Raw genomic sequence first — 22,584 nt, 5'->3', positions numbered from 1 at the left:
AATTCCTGTACATTTACATTTACATTTACATTTACACTTCAGAAGCTCCTATAGAATCTACACCACAGGTGGCATCCTAGCACTGCTCAGCCACCTCAACTCCAGGCACGGGAACACAACCCAGGCAGTCCAAGATCAAGGAAGGGGAGCCCTGCCGCCAGCCTTACCTGCTATGTCTCTCGAGGCTCACCCCAGAGGGTCCTCAGTCAGTTATCTGGCGAAGCCCACTAGTTCAACCTTTCCTCCCTCTGGGCTCAGCAGGGATGCTAGGCTCACTCAATATACCACATCAGTCACAACACAGGCCGTCAGTCACCATCTTATGCTCCCAGATGGCCCTCTGCATCCAGAGATCCTTCAGGAAGCTGACCACTTCCATCATTTTGATGTCAGCAGAGACTCCCACAGCACCATCTCTAGTGCAATGCTATCCCAACCAATACCTGCTGTCGTTGAGTATCAAATAGCTCGGTGGGTGGGGTGCTGGACGAAACTTTTTCAGTGGCAAGGAAGGAGGGCCAGTTAGGAACCTCCTAGCCACCTGCCAATTTGGTCACGTCTCATAATACAACATTTAAACTATCAACACAATGTGAGGGAGACTTTGTAACTATTTTATCAACTCTATGCCCGCATACTTATATTGAGGTGGTCTATGATAACACTGGTGGTTGTGGTGGAGGGATAACACATCCAGTGATGTGTCCTGTTTACAAAGCCGACTCTGACCCCAACACCACCCTCAGAGGAACCCTCGTCTACAGACCGCCAGCACGTACGCCCTTGCCTCCACAGACTACATCCTCCTCGGAGACCTGAACTTCCACCTCAAAAACGCCAACAACAGCAACTCCATCACCCTGCTCAAAAACCTTGCCAACCTCGGACTGAAACAGCTCATCACGACTCCCACCCACTCCACCGAACACACGCTCGACCCCATCTTTTCTGCCAGCAACCACGTCACTTTCAGCGACACCACCAAACTCCTCTGGACCGACCATCATTGTGTCCACTTCATCTTCAAGAAACCTACCATGCACGACCACCCGCAGCGGATGCCCCACTGCATCTGGAACAAGGTCACCAAAGACCAGCTGATCACCACCCTCGCCCGACACCCACCAACCAACACTTCCGACACCGACAGAGCCGCCCGCAACCTCAGGCAATGGATTGAGGACTTCGCCAACACTATCGCTGTGATCAAGAAACCCGCAAACAGACGCACTGACAGAAAGGCCAGCTGGTTCGTCACCGACCTCCAGGAATCCAAGCGGACCTGCTGAAGACTCGAGAAGAAGTGGTGCCACGAACAGACACAGGACAACCATGCCGCCCTCAAGAACGCCAGCCTTAAGCACCACCAACTCATTTGAGCCACCAAAAAGTCCTCCCTCAAGGAACGCATTGACAACAACATGCACGTCAGCAAATAGCTCTTCAACATCGTGAAGGAACTCTCCAACCCCAACCCCAGCTCCAGCTCCAACGACGTCACACCCTCACAAGACCTATGCGACTCCCTAGCCACCTTCTTTCACCGCAAGATCGCAGACAACCATGACAGCTTTAAGTCCCTGACCCTCCCGACAACAACCAATGCTGCAGCCTCACTGCCCCTCAGCCACTCCAACCTCATGCTCTCCTGGACCCACGTCAACGACACTGTCAAAATCATGAACACCATCCACTCCGGCTCACAATCCGACCCCTGCCCTCACCACATCTTCAACAAAGCGAGCATCATCATTGCACCATCAATAGCTTCTTTGAGACCGCCACATTCCCAGAAAGCTGGAAGCACGCCGAGATCAACGTCCTACTCAAGAAACCCAAGGCGGACCCAAAGGACCTCAAAAACTTCCGGCCCATCTCCCTGCCCCTGTTTTTGGCAAAAGTCATTGAGACGATCGTCAACAGGCAACTGACCCACTTCCTCGAGGAGAACAACACCCTGGACCCGTCCCAATCTGTTTTCCGCAGCAGCCACAGCACCTAAACCGCCCTCATCGCTGCCACCAATGACATCGGGTCCCTGCTGGATAACGGCGAAACCGCAGCCCTCATCCTCCTGCACCTCTCGGCCGCCTTCTACACCGTCTGCCACCACGCCCTACGTACACATCTCCATGACGCAGGGATCCGCGACGAAGCCCTGGACTGGATCACCTCCTTCCTCACCGACAGAACGCAGAGGGTCCGCCTCCCTCCATTCCGATCCGAAGCCACCAAGATCACCTGTGGCGTACCCCAAGGATCATCCCTCAGCCCGACCCTTTTTAACATCTACATGGCACTGCTCGCCAACATCGTCAAATCACACAACCTCAACATCATGTTATGGAGACAACCCCCAGCTGATCCTCACCCTCACCAAGGACCCCACCACCGCCAAAACCAACTTCCACGAAGGAATGAAGGCCGTCGCCGTATGGTTGGAAAACAGTCACCTGAAACTGAATTCGGACCAGACAAAGGTCCTCATCCTCGGCCATACCCCCTCCACCTGGGATGACTCCTGGTGGCCGACCACACAGGGAGCCGCACCGACACCAACCGACCACGCACACCACCTGGGATTCATCCTGGACTCATCACTCTCAATGACACAGCAGCTCAACGCCGTCTCCTCCTCCTGCTACAGCACCCTCTGTATGCTTCACAAGATCTACAGATGGCTCTCCACTGGAACCAGAAAGACATTCACCCAGGCCCTCATCACCAGCAGACTGGATTACGGCAACGCTCTCTACACAGGAACAACAGCCAAACTCCAGAAAAGACTACAACGCATAAGAACGCTTCCGCATGCCTCATCCTCGACATCTCCCACCACACCCACATCACAGCTCACTTGAGAGACCTACACTGGCTCCCAGTCAACAAGAGGATCACCTTTAAACTCCTCACACATGCTCACAAAGCACTCCACAACACCGGACCAGTATACCTCAACAAATGACTCACCTTCTACACCCCGAACCGCCAGCTTTGCTCCACTGACCTCGCCAACGCCCCACGCATCAACAGGACGACCACCGGCAGCAGATCATTCTCCTACCTCGCCACCAAGACATGGAACATGCTTCCCACCCACCTGCGACTGACCCAGGACCTGCTGACCATCAGGAGATGTCTCAAGATCTGGTTGTTCGAGCTGTAGCTGCACCCCTTTTCCCCTCAGCGCCTTGAGACCCTCATGGGTGATTAGTGCGCTATACAAATGACTGATTGATTGATTGATGGTCACTAAGCAGCTTGACAACACTCTTTTCTTATTTCATCTTCCATAGCCTACTATAATACTGTCATGACAAATGTAACAGAGCTGTACCACACTCCCGTCCGACCTGGTCTCTTACTGGGCTCCTACCTAGTAACAATGGTAAAACATATGATATTCCTGAACTGTATCTGGACATTTGGTAACCGAAGAGCCACAGTGGGAAGAATATGAAGATGAATCCTCAGTCCATGGACAGACGGGGCAAATTGATAGGTTGTTGTTTCACCATCCTGAAGACATTGATTCTTGGATAGAAACTATAAAAAAACTAAGGTACGCTTCGCTTGCTTATGAAAGGCTAAATGTTGTTAATTCCACAGTGAACAAGGCTTGCTCTTGTATTTTAAAGATTGTTAAAGAGGGAGGCGCTCTCTGTGTGTTAGAAAAGGTTTCCCCCACCCACAATTCACCAGCTACTAGTACACTCTCTAGACAAGTATGTCTCTCATCGATATGGAAGATGGAAAGGCCTCTAACACTACTGTTCTATCTTACATTGCGGAGCATCACATGAGTCTGAGCAGTAATCTGATTAATACCAATCTAACCGCCCAGAGGCTAGACTGTAAAGCTCTGGCAAGGTCACTCATGCAATGTGTGTAGGTGATTGTTGGGAAGGCTGTTTGGGCGACTATTACTAGAGCCCAGATGGCACAGAGTTTTGATGTCAGAAATACTTCTGATCTGACAGATAAGAGGGGGTGAAAACAGTAGCACAACACATGTGACTGGGGCAAGCCCCGAATGTAAGGTTAGGCTACTCACCTGGAATGTGAAATGGGTGAATGACCACAAGGCCGGACTGGTGACTGCATACCTCCATAAGCCTAAGGTGGCTGTTGCATTAATTCAGGCGGTGCATGCTGCTTCTGTGGAGGTTAACCATTTTTCCAAAACCTGGAACTGGTACCTCTGTTTCTATTCCTTAGTTGATAGCGAAGTGGCCGTATTGGGTAAACGAGGCTTATGATTCAGGCCTGTGGACAGGTTCTGTGATGGAGAGTGCTGATTTGTGGTTGTGCAGGGATTGTTAGGTTTGACGCGCATTACACTGATTAATATATATGGGTCGTGCTTCGACCATGGCTTGTGGGTTTATTTTGGTGGGGGGGGTTTATTTTACCAAAGTTAGAGGGAAGCCGGTGACCTCTTCCCCTCACTTTGTAAGATGTGGAGAATACTTTAATGCTGCATGCTGATTTGGATAGCACTGGCACCGGGTCTCGCCACTACGCCCAAGTTTGGGAAGATCTATGGGATATTTTACACGTACAAACTGCTAGACTTGTACCATGTTGACTGCCCCAAATCCAGAGTGTATACATTGCATTTCATAGTACATGGAATATCTTCCAGGATCGATTACTAGTTAGGATCTAGAGATGAGATGGGTTGGGTTGAAACTTTTACACATTTAACAAGAACTTTATCTGATCATTCTCCCAGCCCACCCAGCATTCCCCATCACATAGAGCAGCATGTGTGGAAGAGGTTAGGAGGACAGGACGCTGCCTTAATATATTTAATTCCAGTCGGCGGGGTGCAGCCGTGCTGCTGCAGCATTTTCTAGGGGCCCGCCAGGCAGGAGTTTGAAACAAAAAAGCACCCTGCCTTCTGCCGCACCGACTGGACCTTTAATGAGAGACCCGAGCCAGCTAGAATTGCTGCTGCAGCCCAGAGGCTTCGGATTCTTCTTCTCTATATTTAATCCGCTGATCACAGCAGCGAAGTAAAACACAGAAAACACTACATTTCCCATGAGCCACTTTCCCCATATTCCACCAATCAGGCCCCATACAGCTTATATAACCTCAGGCCCTGTCTCACCACTAGAGCCTCTCTCGATCAACCTCTTTGAAGAATAACTCAACATAGTGTTATCATCCCCATACGATGTTAGTCAGTCGGCATAGCTCAGGGCCCTATATATATTGCCCACTGGGAAATTCTACTCCAGGTCATACCCACCAAAAGGGGGGAAAGGCTGTGCCATAGTCTGTGGATAGAAGTACCCCAAGTGGTGAGTGCAAATTTTACTCGTGTTTTCCAACCTGCCATTGCCTAAGATGTGTTTAACCACCTCTGTGTCCCTAAAGGTGATGATCACACAGTCACCTCTTATATCCTTGCGTCTAGTACCCAGCCAGCTGACTCTGCGTACAAATAGGATCTCCCCCTGCCCTGGTCCCACTATAGGTCTATGCCGATTTAACCAGAATATAATTTTGTTTTTTAGCTCTGGGTAGGATTCAGTGGAACTTGTTTCCAGGGGTGGAACTCCCGTAAGCACCACCACATAAGGCATGGCCTCAGGCGGTAGCTGAGGTCGGGGAGCGGATTTAATTGAGCTCTCTACCTGCCGCTTCTGGGAGACAGTGGGCATGGGTTTACTATCGTCACATGGCCGGTTCACAGATGCTACCAAGGGTAGGGGCGGGGCACAGGTTGATGGAACAGTTACTTTGGGTACCTCATGAAGACAGGGGGCACCTGCAGGTTTATTCAATACAGTAGTGGATTTCTGCACAACTACATGGGCCATAACACGTGATGGTTTGGTTGTTTGTGTGCTACCCACCAGACCCGTTCCCGCAGAAGCACCCGAGGTGAAAACTGTGCCCTCTCCCCTATTGTGGTAACCCTGTGAGCTAGCTAACTGGGGCTTCCCTAGACATTTATTAGTAATAAGGGAAAGGATTCTATCTAGTCTTGATGATAAAGATTTTACTTGGAAACTAATAACTAAATAAATAACTAAATAAAGTCAGTCAGTCTAAATAAAAGCTTTGGCTGACTGACTGGCTTCTATAACCTCTTGTAACCATAGTCCTCCCTCTTTCTTTACCGCTGACAATCAATCATGAGTTTGCTGAGTGCAACTACTCAACCGAGAGGGTCTCTAGGCGCTGGGGGGGGCAGTGGCGCAGCGAAGGTTCAAGACACAGCTCAGATTACTGCTTTTTACCCTCACTCTGATATGTCAGTTTTAAATGCGTTGATTGACGATATTGTGGCGTGTTAACCATTTCAGTGCATTTATACTTTCATCACACGTTGTTGAATTCAGGGGTCATTTATCCCTGTTTGTTGCCGGCAGGAAGCCTGCACGAGCATTGGCCTGGGAGCCTACGCAAGCGTCGGGCAGAATCGTAGGCCTGTCCTCATTTCATTTCAGCCCTTGCGCATATGCATTCAGGGCCGGACTGGCTACTGGGCAGTGTGGAACGCTGCTGAGCTGGGGGCTGATTTCGTTCATGGAGACCTGCGTGTGCTAAACGAAATTAGTTTTGCTTGAATTATTTTGAAGCACACGCATGTCTCCATGAACTAAATCAGCCCCCACAGCAGTGAAATCACTCCCCAGCTCGGCAGCATTCCAAACTGCCCGGTAGTCAGTCCGGCCCTGTATGCATTGTGAAAGGCGCGTGAGTTTCCACTTCACCTAGGCCTGCCCGCTGGGGCTGCAGAGACGATAAGGGCTCTGCCCTAGGAGTCAGGTGTCTCCCTCCCAGTGCTTAATTTGTGCTGGTGCTTTCCTGTGCTCAGCACAAGCACTTAATTGCCAGCACCAGGGCATATGACTGCCTGCCACATGGTAGTGGTGTCTGCCAATGTTGGTACGAGCACAACAACTTCTGTCTATTATTTCAATTTACATTTCCAATTATTATATTTGCCTCCAAAGCCATTCTTATAGCTTTGGGGGCCTGTAATAGTATGAATTATCACACTTTTAAGAGTGTGATGATTAGTAGTGTGTCGGTTCTGTCATTTGCAGTGCTGCCAGGGTGAACGGATGGTTTAAGCTCTAATGTCCTCCTATGGAGAGCCCCGGCACTGCGTTTTTTTTTACAAAATAAGCACTGCTCCCTCCTCCACTTATCTGCTGGCCCAGTGTTAAATACACTCATTGCACCCCCGGGGTGCTCCCCATTTGCTTTCTTCTTACACCTCCACTGGCTGCTCCTTTGGAGCTACTACAGTGCACCTCACTACAATTGCATGTTACTACCAGGAAGGCGATTGCTATGGGGAATTTGTGGATGCTCCTTATGAGCAACAAATGAAGGAGTCGCGTGGAAGCCCTTGACATTCATAAAACACACAATTGGTAACCAGTTAACAACAGAGCACTCAGCTCAAGTTGAGGGAAAGTTTCACAATAAATCCCACACGGTGCTACGAAGGGTGAAGGTTATGGTTACCAAACATACCCCCTCAGGTCCACTCACGTGGATCTGTACTAAAATATCAAAGGTTCTCCCTGAGCACTCTAAACCAAATTAATAAACAGATTATCTTCAATAGACATCAAATTTTCAAAATTGCAGGAAGACAAATGTATTCCAGTCCAGATATTGATCCACTCAATAAAGTCCTTGTATTCCAGTTAGTTTTTACTCATCCAATGTTCTCTTCAAAACACATCCAACACGTGTTTCCTCGTGCTATTTAAAGCACAATGACTTTGTCAGGGCTGCAACCCAAACAAATAATATATGAATACTATGCTCATTACATGAGGGTTACCATGAACTAATTAATGGATGGAGTGCAGGTAATAGTTAATTTATACAGACAGACAGAATTATTGGTTGAATAGCCAGGTCTTCAGGGATCTGCGAAAACGTGTGTCGATGGTTTCTTTGCGGATGTCAGGGGGGAGAGCGTTCCACAGTGAAGGACCCAGGTATGAGAAAGATCTACCACCCATCCTGGAAAGTTTGATTCTAGGTACAGTAACATTTCCATGAGTTGTAGATCGTAGATGGCGAGTGGGAGTGTAGGTACGTACAAGGGATTATAAGTATTGTGGAGCCGTGCCCATTTTGATTTTAAACATGTAGCTCAGGGTTTTAAATTTGATACAACTCTCTACCCTGAGCCAATGTAGGTCGCGGAGATATCCGGAAATGAGGGTGGTTTTGGGAATTCTGCACAGTAATCTTGCGGCAGAGTTTTGTACCAGCTGCAGTCGTCTGGTCACTGCCTTGTTAGAGCCCAAATAAAGGACGTTTCCGTAGTCCAGCCAAGATGTTATAAGGGCATGGACCACAGATTTTTGGGTGTCACCTGGCAGCACCCAGATTATTTTCCTAGGCCAATGCAAGATGGTAAAGCAGACGGCTGAGACCTTGACTACCTGCTGGTGCATGGTTAGGGCATCGTCAATAGTATTTCCCAGATTACGGACGTGTCTAGAGGGCAGCGGAGGGCGCCCATCTCTGCAGGCCAGTGTGACGGGCCCCAAAGGTCTTTCTTTTTGCCAAGAATCACAACCTCTGTCTTTCTGCCATTTAATTTTAGAAGGTTGTCATTCATCCATGTAGCAATTTTCCCTAAGCCTGATTGAAGGAGAGAAGTCGAGCCGGGGTCAATGCTCGAAAGGGAGAAGGTGATCTGAGAGTTATCGGCGTAAATGAATAGTGTTAGGCCAGCTTGTTCAGCAATGTGCGCTTGAGGCCTGACGTACAAATTAAAAAGCAAAGGACTGAGAACTGAGCCCTGGGGTACCCCATAAAGTGAAGAGTGAAAATTGTAGTTAGCCGTGGTAGAGAAGATTTGAAATGTGCGGTTGGCAAGGAAAGAGGAAATCCAGTTCAATGCTGGGCCACAAATGCCCAGCGAGCTTAGTGTGTTGATGAGTTTGGTTGGTACGAACACCGCACTGAGATCGAGCAGAATGAGCGCAGCTGTGTCTCCTCTATCAAGAAGGTGGCGCAGCTTCTCCGTGACTCCCAGTAATGTGGTTTCGGTGGAAAATCTGGTTCTAAAGCTGGATTGAGAGGGGTGGAGGATTTGGTTAGATTCAATGAATTGGCAGAGGTGGAAGTGAATGTGTCTCTCAAGGATCTTGGAGATGGCAGACAGAAGATAAATTGGGCGATAGTTGAGGGATCGCTTGGGTCGACCCTAGGCTTTTCAGGAGAGGTTTCACCAAGGCGTGTTTACAATGAGCAGGGACTGTGGATTCTAGCACGGAAGAGTTAAGGGTTTTGAGAATAAGGGTCAGATGGGGGTTGTCAAGTTGTTTTAATATTGGGATGGGAAGAGGATCCTTTGGTGAGCCAGATTTTAATTTCCGTAAAGTACTTTTCAGGGACTCCAGGTTGAGAAGTGGCCAGGAATCCAAGTGTGAGTTAATGTGAGGAGGATCGGTTAGGGAAGGACAGGATGTGGTTCCAGATGTGGTAGTTGAGTGTGGTTGCAGGGTCCTGACGGAGTGTGAGTTGGCTATATCCAAATAAATTGTTTCAATTTTGTGCGTGAAGAATTGTGCAAGCTCTTTGCACTGTTTTTTGTTTAGGGGCAACGGTTTTACAGTGGTCTAAGAGCCAGCCAGCTCTTTGACCAGCCCAAAGAGCGTTCTAGAACAATTAGTAGCCTCAGAGATAGTTTTGGAGACAAAACTGGCCCTAGCGGTGGTGCATAGATTGTGGTAGAGTTTTTTTTGCCTTCTTATAGGCATCTTTGGAGTCGGGTGAGTAGTCTTTCCTCCATCTCCATTCTAGGCGATTACATTTATATTTCTCGGCTTTTAAGGATTCGCTGAACCAAGGAGCCGGATTAAGATGGTTCATAATTGTTTGTGAGTTAGGGGGAGACAAGCGTTTATGGCACCTGAGAGCCAATCTTTTACATCCCCTGACAGTATTTTAATGCTGGAATCAGTTGAGGGTGGATTGGAACATAGGAGCTGATTTAGGGCGCTTATATCCAATTTTTTACAGTCTCTTTTAGGAATTTTAAGAGACGTGCTCGGAGGGGTGGGAGTAAAAGGGGGGACAAAACTGAATTTAGATAAGAAGTGATCGGACCAGTCTAAAGGCACTGCTGGGGCGCAGTGGATATGTGGAAGGTTAGAAAAGATAGGGTCAAGAAGATGGCCGGCTATATCAGTAGGACCTGAGTTTAAGAGAGTGATGTTCATGGCCGCTAGATCGAATATGAAATTACTGCACGTGGAGTTATGGGGATCATCTAGGTGGAGAATTAAATCACCTAGGATTGAGACATTTTTGGAGTACATAAGAAAAGAGGTTGTTAGGTTTGGAAAGGATGGGGCCCAGGGGTTGGGGGGGTCCTGGCGGACGGTAGACTAAGAGACCACAGAATGTAAAATCCGGGTTTAGGGATAGTTTAAAAAGGGCAGCCTCGCAGTTTAGGAAGTCTTGCGGATCAAATTTACATTGGAGATGTTTTTTAAAGATAATAGCTATACCAACCCCAGTTTTATTGACTCTGTCCTTCCTGACAATAGCGTAATTGGGATGTAAAGCTGCAGCGACCTCAGGACCAGCACTTTCAGGGAGCCTGGTCTCTGTGAGGAATAAGGCGTCAGGTTGTTCGTCTGAAAGAAGGTCATAGATGTCTCTTTTGTGCTTGGGTAATGAGCGGCAGTTAAGACTGAGGAAGGTTAAATCTTTAGTGGACTGGGTTGACATAGAGGGGTTGGCTCTCATCCCTGATGGAGAAGGGATGCACGGTTGTGAGGGGTCGGGAGATAACTTGCAGTGGGGGCATAATTTAATGCTTGGGTGTGAAGAGCAAGGAGCTGATCAGGAGAAAAGACGATTCGTTTGGTCGTGGCCCCTGGCCCCGTTAGGGCACGGACGGGCGCAGAAGGGCTTGCCTTTGGCGCGCCTATGGCGTGCCCCCTGCGCGTAAGGAATGGCATTTGCTTAAAGTAGAGGAAAGCTCTAAGTCATGTGACAGTCACAGCCCGCCTCCACCAAGCCGCGCCAGCTGAGAGCAATCTGAGCAATGTGCAGCGCAGAACACCCTCCACAACAATCAGGGTAGAAGCCCTGCGGTGGACCGAGTTGAGCTGCGAAAAGAGGGAATGAAAGGCGATAGCTGTTCTTAAACAATATTTAAAAAAGCGTGGCAGTGCTTTACTTGTTTCTTATTTAAAAATTGATGGTAGCGCTAGGAATTAAAGATCTGACACTGTCCGCTGCACGTGAGATATGGCTTTGCTTAAAGTAGAGGGAAGCTCTAGGTCATGTGACCATCAGAGCCCGCTACCACCGAGCCCCGCCAGCTGAGAGCAATCTGAGCAATGTGCAGCACAGAACACCCTTCACAACAATCAGGGTTGAAGCCCTGCGGTGGACCGAGGTGAGCTGCGAAAAGAGGGAATGAAAGGCGATAACTGTTCTTAAACAATATTTAAAAAAGGGGCAGTGCTTTACTTGTTTCTTATTTAAAAAATGATGGTAGCGCTAGGAATTACAGACCTGACACCGTCCGCTGGCTACCAGCTTGCGAAGTTTCAGCTCTTGGATAGTTTACTGCCACTTCAAGATGGATGGCATCCACCTCCTTCACAATCTCCTTCAGGAGCGCAATTGGATGGTGAACCTCTATTTGAAGGATGCTTACCTTATGGTCCCCATATTTCCTTCTCATATAAGGTATCTTTAATGTTTCTGGCGCACACATTGTTATAAGTTCACAGCTCTAACCTTTGGCCTCTCTTCAACCTCTTGGTGTTTCACAAAGCTTTTGTGTCTGATCATGCAGTGTCTCAGGGAGAAGGGGGTGTGGCTTATAGTCTATCTATACGATATTCTCATCATGGCCCAGCATCGCGACACACTTCTATTACATCTTTCATGGGCCATTCAATTTCTCCAAGATATAGAGTTCATAATAAACAGGGAGAAGTCGCTGCTGAACCCCTCACAAAATCTGGACTTTCTGGGGTTTCAGATAGATTCACTGTCTGCACAACTCAAACTTTCCCTTCCAAAGATTGTGCCCTTAAAGAAGGAACTGAGATGGGCTTTAGCATCTCTGTCTATATCACTGCAGATTCTGGCACGATTGGTGGGTCTTCTGGCATCATCTATTCCAGCCATCTTTCCGGGGCCTCTGCATTATCAAGCCCTTCAGAGGCTCAAGATTCTTCATCTCTGCAAGGGTCTTTCCTACGCAGAACACATTGCCTTGTCGGAGGAAGCCAGGATGGAGATCTCCTGGTGGCTAGCTCATATGGATGCCTGAAATAGCAGAGCAACTTTTGCCTCTGTTCCGGAGAGGATTATAGAGTTGGATGTCAGCAGATGGGGCTGGAGTGCGCGGTGTGGCTCAATCAAGACGGGAGGCCGCTGAGTCCCCGGAGGAAAATGCCCTTCACATTAATTCTCTGAAGTTCCTCGCAGGCTCTTTTGCTGTGAAGACCTTGTTCCTTCACAAGGCAAAATGTTGTATTCTCCTTTGGATGGACAACATTTTGGCAGTTCATTACATCAACAAGCTGGGGGGGTGGCCTCGGTCTTGTCTCCTGGTGCAAATCGCCAAGAATGTTTTGGCATTACTACCTGGAGAACCAGATTGCGTTATAAGTGGAGTACATTCCAGGACAGATGAATGTTGTGGTGGATTGGAACTCTGGCTTCCTTCGCAACTCCAGCGACTGGAGACTTCACCCTCACCAATTTCGAGCTCTCAATCAAAAGCGTGGTTTGCGTCCCGCCAGAATTCCCAGCTTCCAGGCTTTTCCAGCTGGTAACTGATTCCAATGGCGCAGAGTTCGGGTGCATATCTGCAGTCTTGGTCAGTGGCAGTGATGTATGGTTTTCCCCTATTTACAATGATTCAACGACTCCTTGTTCAGATCTGTCATTGGCGGGTAGAAGTTACATTAGTGACCATATTTTGGTTGAGCACAATCATGGTGTGCGGTAGCCATGACTCTGTCATATGCTCCTCCATTGCAGGTATTTTCCTTCCTTGATCTGCTTTTGGATCCGTTAGTGCTTCCACAAAAACTGATGCTCAGGGGTCATCTTCCTCTGAAAGCGTGTACACTTTCTCAAGAGGATGGAAAATGCCGGGAATTTCTGATCAAGCTCTTTTCTTTTTATCCCAATCATGGGCGCTTAGTACCCACAAGCGATACGCTGCAGCAGGGAAGAGATGGGTGTCTTGGTGTGGTGAACGCAGTCTTATGTGCCCGGGTTAGGCCCATGTAGCGACGCTGCTAATTTCTACATTTTCTTCTTTTGCACAATAACATTACTGTTGCGACCTTTTACACATATTCACATGTGTGACAATGCTGGATTCGTTTCTCTGAAACTTCTTCTGTTTAAACATCTGGCTTTTCATCACATTATCACGATACCTCAACCATCAAGTACAAGGCCTGCATGCACTAATGTACAAATGTCTAACTTCATATACGGGCAACAGGGCTAGCTACATATCCATAACATTCCAAATCTATACGTACTTCGCAAGGATGCTTTTTATTATAAATAATCAGCATCACATAGAATGAGCAGAGGAGGCACTTCAGCTGACATCAAGGATCCCTGCATGCTGAGGCTTCATCAAGCAACGGTCTGACATCTCGTGAGGGGTGTCCAGTTCATGACCAAAATGGGAACCTCCATTCTCTCCCACCAGGTTATGGGGTTGGATCGTCAGATTGGGGGAATTCTGCCTTTACACCTACACACACTATAGGCACACACATTGTGGGGTTTGCATAGTGAGAGTATGTCTGATTACTACCTTCTTTTATATGCCTGCTTATAGACTCTATTTTAGCACCACAGTGGAACTGTATCTACGATTTAGAGAATGCGAACAGGCCTCGCCGAACATGACCCACAGCCAGTTCACCTGCCTCCACTGCCTCCAGACCCTCACTGGCCTCCAACACAGCCGACGCCAGCACCGGCGACACCCAAAAATGCATCCTCCTCAACGTATGCTCCATAAACAAACACGTCATGGAAATCTTGAACCTACTCGACTCACTGTCGCCCAACATCACCTTCTTCACAGAGACCCGGACAAACGCATCCTCCGCCCCAACATCAGCACCGCAATCCCAGAGGGGTATAAGATCCAGAGGAAAGACCACCCCAACCACCCAGGAGGAGGCCTGGCCATCGCTCACAAGAGCACACTCCGCCTCACCACCTCCAGTGAAACCTTTCCCTCTGCCGAACACCTGCACTTCCAGATCCAGACCACCCCCAAAGCCACACTCCGAGGAACCCTTGTCTTCTGACCCCTTGGCCCCCAAACACCCTTCGCCACCACCATCATCGACTCCATCGCACCCCACGCCATCTCCTCAACAAACTACATACTCATTGGAGACCTGACCTTTCACCTCGACAACCCCAGCAACCCCAACTCCACTATCCTTCATGATAACCTCGCCAGCATCGGATTTAAAAAACTCATCAACACACCGACCCACAGAACAGGACACTCCCTCGAGCCCATCTTTATGGCAGGAAACCGCTTCCAATTCAGCCGCACAACGCAGCCGCCATTGACTGACCACCACTGTGAACACATCGCCATCAATAAACCCAACCAGCCCCACCCCACCATGAAGGAACTGGACCAAGGTTACCGACGACCAACTTAACTCCACCCTCACCCAAGACAACCACACCTAGGCACCCGACGCAAACAAGCTCGTCCCGCTACGCAACCCCAACAGACAACGCCCCAGGAAAGCCGCCTGGTTCACCACTGCTCTCCAAGAAGCCAGACGCACCTGCAGACGCCTGGAGAAGAACTGGAGAAACATCAAGACAACCAAAAACCATACCACCTACAAGGACGCCATGACGGACTACCACAACCAGATCCAGACCACTCCCAAAGCCACACTCCGAGGAACCCTTGTCTTCTGACCCCTTAGCCCCCAAACACCCTTCGCCACCACCATCATCGACTCCATCGCACCCCACGCCATCTCCTCAACAAACTACATACTCATTGGAGACCTGACCTTTCACCTCGACAACCCCACCAACCCCAACTCCACTATCCTTCATGATAACCTCGCCAGCATCGGATTTAAAAAACTCATCAACACACCGACCCACAGAACAGGACACACCCTCGACCCCATCTTTGTGGCAGGAAACCGCTTCCAATTCAGCCGCACAATGCAGCCGCCATTGAGTGACCACCACTGCATACACTTCGCCATCAACAAACCCAAGGCATACAAACCAGCTCCACCTCACCACGAAGGAACTGTACCAAGGTTACCGATGACCAACTTAACTCCACCCTTACCCCAGACAACCACACCTAGGCACCTGACGCAAACAAGCTCGCCCTGCTATGCAACCCCAACAGACAATGCCAGAGGAAAGCCGCCTGGTTCACCACCGCTCTCCAAGAAACCAGATACACATGCAGACGCCTGGAGAAGAACTGGAGAAACATCAAGACAACCGAAAACCATACCACCTACAAGGACGCCATGACGGACTACCACAACCAGATCAGAGCCACCAAGAGGAACTTCATCCACAACAAATTCCTGGCCAACTCCACCAATTCCAAGTAACTTTTCAGTGTCATTCAAGCATTCACCAATCCACGCAACAAAGCAGCAGACATCACCCCATCCCAAGACCTCTGCGACAAGCTTGGAACCTATTTCCACCTCAAGATCAAAAACCTCTACGACAACTTCATCGACCAACCACAGATGGACCCCCACCCCCCAGAAACACCAGCCAGCCCACCATCTCCAACTGGACACTGATCATGGGTGAAGACACTGCCTCGACCATGAACAGCATCCAGTCGCGGGCCCTCACTGACCCCTGCCCCCTCACATCTACCACAGAGCTGCAGCCGCCATCGCACCGGAATACAACGCACCATCAACACCACCTTCAAACAGGAACCTTCACAGATGACTGGAAGCACACAGAAGTCAGACCCCTGCTCAAGAAGCCCAAAGCTGACTTCACCAACCTCAAGAACTATAGACCCATCTCGTTCCTCCCCTTCGCAGCCAAAGTTGCAGAGAAAAGAGTCAACAGGAAACTGACCCGATTCATTGAAGAGAACGACTTCCTCGACCCGTCCCAATCTGGATTCTGAAGCAACCACAGCACAGAGACCACCCTACTCACTGCCACAGACGACATCCGCACCATCCTGGACCAAGGCCACTCCGCAGCCCTCGTATTACACAACCTATCAGCGGCCTTTGAAAACGTCTCCCACCGCACACTAGTCACCAGACTACACATCGCATGCATACAAGAAACAGCCCTCGACTGGATCCAATCATTCCTCACCACAAGAAGCCAATGGATCAGACTCCCACCCTTCCTCTCCAACCCCATGAAAATCACCTGCAGAGTCCCACAGGGTTCATCCCTGAGCCCCACCCTCTTCAACATCTACATGGCCCCCTTAGCAGCCATCATCCAACAACACGGTCTCAACATCATATCATACGCAGATGACACCCAGCTCATCCTCTCCATCACCAAAGACCCCACATCTGCCAAACTCAACTTCCAGAAAGGAATGCAAGACGTCGCAGTATGGATAACCAACAGCTACCTGAAGTTCAACACCGAGAAGACAGAAGTCCTCAGTACCACCCCTTCTGCATTGGACAGCACCTGGTGGCCAACCGCCCTCGGGAACTCACCTACCACCTCAGACCACGGCAAGAACCTCTGCATCATGCTTGACTCATCTCTCACCATGAACCGACAGGTTAACGCCGTCACCGCTAGCTGCTTCAACACCCTCCGCATCCTCCGCAAGACCTACAAGTGGATCCCCCCGGAGTCAAGGAAGACAGTCACCTCACTCATCACCAGCAGACTGGACTATGGAAATGCACTCTACGCCGGCATCAACAAGTCCCTACTCTGCAAACTCCAGACAATACAGACCACCGCAGCCAGACTCATCCTCGGCATCCCCCGACATGAACACATCAGTCAACACCTACGAAGTCTCCACTGGCTCCCCATGGAGAAAAGAGTCATTTTCAAAATCCTCACGCACGCCTACAAATGCCTACACAACAACGGGCCCAAATACCTCAACGAGAGAATCAACTTCCACATACTCAAAAAAAAACTCCGATCCTCCAACCTCGCACTGGCCGAAACCCCGCGCATTCACAGAGCCAGAGCAGGCGGAAGATCCTTCTCTCACATTGCAGCTAAGACCTGGAACAAGGTACGGGCAGACATAAGACGCACCCCCTCCCTGAACACCTTCAGGAAGACCCTCAAGACCTGGCTCTTTGGCTAAACAGAGCTGCGGACCCCCCGTCAGCACCTTGAGACCCTCAAGGGTGAGTAGCGCACTTACAATTCCCTGATTGATTGACTATTTACTCTTTTGGTGCTTGTAATCACTGTCATCTGCTTCTGTCTACTGATTATCGCAGCACATGTATTTTATACAAGAATGATGTTGGTTCTATAAATATATTGAAAACGGGCCAGTGTATATTCTCTGTATATTTTTCTGAGAACAAAAGAGCAAGAAATGACAGAGCGAAAGGTTCTGATCTGTTACCGCGATCCCCGAAGGGTCAGGGTTGTCATGTTCAGTGGTTATCAGAAACCGTTCACTCCCTGTTAGGGTTAGTGGGGCTTATGGTGGCACTGTGAGCTAGCAGGTCTCTAGGCCAACATATCCAGTGGGGGTGCCTGGAATCAGTCTAGGCAGCTCACCCAAAGTGTATGTAGTCCAACATAATGTGCAGATCCTATGGATTAGTGGGAACAACACAACAGGAGTGTGGCTCACATGGGGACCACTGTGCAAATGATTGTTAACTTTTTCTCTCACCTTGCCTCTCAAGGGAAAGCTTATAGAACTGTCAATAAAATCCAATTTGCCATCTTGGCGGGTCACGCCCATGTGGATGGGCAGCCAGTGGGAAGATATCCTCTGGTGTGTAACCTTCTGCATGGGGTCAGGATGGTCGTTCCTCCAGTTCCTAAATACTCAGTCTTGTGGGACGTGGATGTGATATTGTGTTTTTTACGGGCTTGACCGATGAATGACGACCTCTCGTGAAAACAATTATCGGCTAAATTGACGGTCCTTTGTGCCTCATTTGTAGGAGAAGAGTATCTGGCATTAAAGCCCTGGATATAGGAGTTAGGGGGTTTCCTTTCACATTTCTAAAGGGACTAAAACTAATCCTCGCTGTATTACATACCCAGCTTTTCCCAATAACCCAAAGTTGTGTGTTGTTCGCTGCATGAAAGCGTATGAAGTCTGCACCCACGAGTTCCGTAGAGAGCAGTCGGGACAGTAGCTCATTATTCTCCAAAAGCCCTTTGGGCCTGTTTCTTCTGCCCCTTTAGCCAGTTGTGTTAGATGGATTCTTGGGGAAGCTGGTGATGTGTCTGTTTTGGAGCTCATCCTGTCGTGGCGCCATGGCTTCTAAGGCTTTCCCATCCAGTTCTTGACTGGAAGATATTATGGTGGCTGTGGATTGGTCATCCGACTCCACATTTAAAGTGCTCTATCATAAGCTTAGTGTGGATGTTGCATCTGTTGTGGTGGCTCAGTTTTGAACAAGCATGGTCCAAAGCCTCTGTTCCTGCCATAGAGTAAAACGTTTTCTAGCTATTGTGTCAAGAATTTTCAATTTTATTAAGGATACAGAGGCAAGGATTATCCCACCCGCAAATATTGTAATATATTTATGGCATTACATTGTGTTTAATGGCATTGTTGATTATATTGATTATGACTGCATTGACAATGTTTGTTATTTCTTTCCCAATGTTGATTTTATCTTGCTGGAGAATTGCAGTTACTCTGCATTGTCTTTACGTTGTAGGCATAGATTCTAAAACAGCGTAGGAGATGTGCGGGCTCTACTGGCTGATTCCGCTGGTGTTCCTGTGATGCAGAGGCACAGATTCCAATTTGGCATACACGATGCATGGGCACGGTTAATCTGATTCTGCCGGTGTTCCTGTTCTGATGGAGGTTCCAGGTCCCTTGGATTTTCAAGGATTCCTGATTAAACTATTCCTGCATGGTTTGGACAATGGGCTCATGTTTGAATTGCTTTGTTACTTATGGAAGCTGTTGGTTTCACAAAGCTAAAGGAAGGACTATGGTTACAAGAGGTTATATAGGGCTCTTGTGGGGCTGATTGGTGGAATATGGGTGATGTGGCTCATGGGAAATGTAGTGTTTTCTGTGTTTTACTGTGCTGCTGTGATCAGTGGATTAAAGAAATATAAGCATAATCCTCGCCTCGATATCTTTAATAGAATTGAAAAATCTTGACGCACAGGCTAGATTTGTTTTATCTCTGTAGAACATGCAATAAACTTGTAGTCTATTGTTACATCCTGCTTTTCTTTCTTCTCTGTCCTTCTTTAGTGTTTGTTATAACTTGCTAAGCATACATCTATGATGTCACATAGAATGCTGGTTGTGTATGCTTAAGATGAGAGTCAGTTACATCTGAGGCTGAGCAGCAGTCCAGCTGCTCCTGGTGGGATTATATTTGGACTTACTTATTTCTTCATTATCATCTTGATTTGATACCAAAAATCAATAAATCAAATATAATTTTATACCCTGAAAATATGGACTTCAATATGTTACATCTATCTTAATGAAGATTGATGCGTGACCCACAGCTCGACACTTCGTCCGATGTACCAGATATGCATAGCGCCTGGAGTGCTGTGGTATACAGAACCCACTCTCCCATGGACAGCACATTCCCTGCGCCATCATGGTTGTCCTAAAGAAACACGGGGGTCTAATATTCTCTGCTTTGGCGCCACAATTCTGGAATGCTCTCCCCCCCCCCCGAACTGCGTTTGACCACCTCCTACACTCAGTTAGGAAATCTCCCAAAACTTGGTTATTTGTTCAGGCTTAGAATTAATTTCCGCTTTTTCTGTCCCAGCAACTCTTTGACCCCCCTCAGCGCCAAGAAACCGTTGGTGAACGTGCGCTCTATAAATCATTTTTAACATAACATAACATAACCAAGCTCGTCCTTGGGCCTGTGGGCTTGGAGCCTGCATTTTAACTTCTGCTGGTGGAACTGCAGCTTCCATCCCAGATCCTGGGGTTCATGCAGCTCAGAGTCAAGGGAGGGATGTCACCGAAGAGTGAAATGGAACAAGAGCCTTGATCGCCAAGTTCTGGGCTGCAGTTATGAGGATCAGTGTGAAACGGAACCAGAGCGCAGAGTTGGCCAGAGGAATGCCTCCCAAGTTCTCTTATCTTGTTTTACGTTCAGTGTCTCGACACACAAAGACCACTGAGGCCAGCACAGGTCTTCTCTACAGCACGCTGTGCACAGCACTCACCGGGCTGCTGTTAATGCAGCTTCTGACAGTTGTGATCACTCCCAGCTTCTCCCTTGGAGCTCACAGGTGGTGTCAAGGTATTAATAATGCACGACTAATACTTTTTAGTGTGGTAAATAATGTGGATCACCCCACTAAAATGCGTTAGTATACCTAACCCCTAACAGCTACTTGGCAAGGCTGATCACAGCGTGGCGACAGAGGCCACACGCGTAATGTTTTAAGAGGCAATTACACCCTAAAACCACAAAAGTGAAACTTAATTTTTTCAAAACTCTCACAGTGTTCTTTGAGGATACACAGCCGTATTAAATAGAAAAAATACACAACAGAAACAGGATAATTCGAAAAAAAGTATTTTTAAAGTTTTATTGGAGCAGTTTTTCATCATTATATTGTACGGCCTGTTTTTCCCAGCCTTAAACAATATAGGGCCAGATGCATGACCATTCCCCTTTGTGGGTCACAAATTGCAATTAATTGTGTCTCGCACATTGCGACTTACAAAATTAAATGTACTAATGTGTCTCAGACACATTTAGGGATTCCCAATTGGTTCGCAAATGACCCGCCTCATCAATATTCATGAGGCAGATCACAATTTGAGACCCATTAGGAATCACAGGGATGGTGGCCTGCTAGGGACAGCAGACCATCATGTCTGGGTTTGCTTTTTAAATAAAGTAATGTTTTTTTTTCAAATACAGCCCTTTTTCCTTTAAGGAAATCGGGGTGCGTTTAAAAGAAAAAAAAGAAAAGTTTTCTTTTCATTTTTTAAGGGCAGGCGCTGGTCCGTGGGACCACTGCCTGCCCTCCAAAAATATTTTTGCTGCCAAACACAAAGAAGAAGGGGTCCCTTAGGGACCCCTTCCAGTTTGCGACTGGCTTACCACCAATTTAAAATTGGTTACCATTCCTGTTCCACCCCCTTTGGTACCCATATGCAATATTACCTCTTGGAACATTGCTGGTATTAAATCTGAAATTGGTAATCCACTCTGGGAGGACTTTATTCAGACACAAGATCTGATTTGTCCACAGGAAACCTGGAGCAGGGAACCGGTCCACCTTAATGGGTTTAAGACCTTTCATACCCCAGCAGTGGAAGTTATGCATGGGAGAGCTAAAGGGGGGTTGACTGTTTACCTGTCAAATAAATTGAACATAAAAAGGGTAATAGAGCCTGTTAAAGATATATATTTTCAGTTCCTGATTTTGTATTGGATTGTGATATTTCATTTGCCCTGGTTAATTTATGTAATAATATTCCCCTGGCCGAAGTTTCAAAAGTTCTTAATAAGTTGTCTAAAGCACTGTCGCTACAGGGTAAAAACTTTGGGCATGATTTGATGATCCTCTTGGTGGGTGATTTCAATTGTACCTTATGCAGTATGGCGGAGGATAACAGATGCGGAGTCACTATGGAAGATGGCTTGTGTCCGTTACATTTTAATCACACATCATTGGGTGAACAGTTTAATGAAGTCATTGGTAAGTTTGATCTGGGATTCATAAATGAAATCTGTGTGTCACCGTCCATCCTACCACCCACATTTTGTGGAAGGGGTTGCACTTCCACTATTGACTTTGCCCTCATAACTAATTCACACGCTGATAGAATTCATTCTTTTAAGGTCTCAGATATTGCATTGAGTGATCACTTTCCGCTCTCTATGACCATCCTGATCCCAATGAAGTCACCGTCAAGATGTAATCAGGGAAGGGATAGAGTGGGCGAAAACCTGTCTATCGATAGCATTAATGGCTACTCTTTACGATGGGCTATGGTTGATCAAACTGAAATTCTTAGGTCAGTGATTGGGAAATGCATGTCTGAGCTAGCGATATTTTTGGGGGAAGATTCTATGCCTGAAACTATCCTCTCATCTTTTTTAGTAATTTCTAATGAAATTAGGACCTCCCTCACGAGACAGTCTAAGAATAATAGAATAAAGGGAGGTTGGTTCAACTCTAACTGCACTAGAGTTTATGCATTGTTAAAGAAAGAACTGCATAAGACACCAAGGTGTGTCATGGAGGTTAGGAGACTCAGGGAAGAATATAAACTTGCTGTTACAGAAAGAAAGAACATGCTGAAAGCAGAAGCCTGGGACTCTTGCACTCAGCCTCTGAAAAGAACGACAGTGCAGGCTTCTGGAAGATTATTAGAACTCCCTTTTT

The sequence above is a fragment of the Lissotriton helveticus genome, chromosome 6, assembly GCF_964261635.1.
Source record: "Lissotriton helveticus chromosome 6, aLisHel1.1, whole genome shotgun sequence".
In the NCBI taxonomy this organism is placed as follows: domain Eukaryota; kingdom Metazoa; phylum Chordata; class Amphibia; order Caudata; family Salamandridae; genus Lissotriton; species Lissotriton helveticus.
This window is presented reverse-complemented; position numbering follows the sequence as displayed.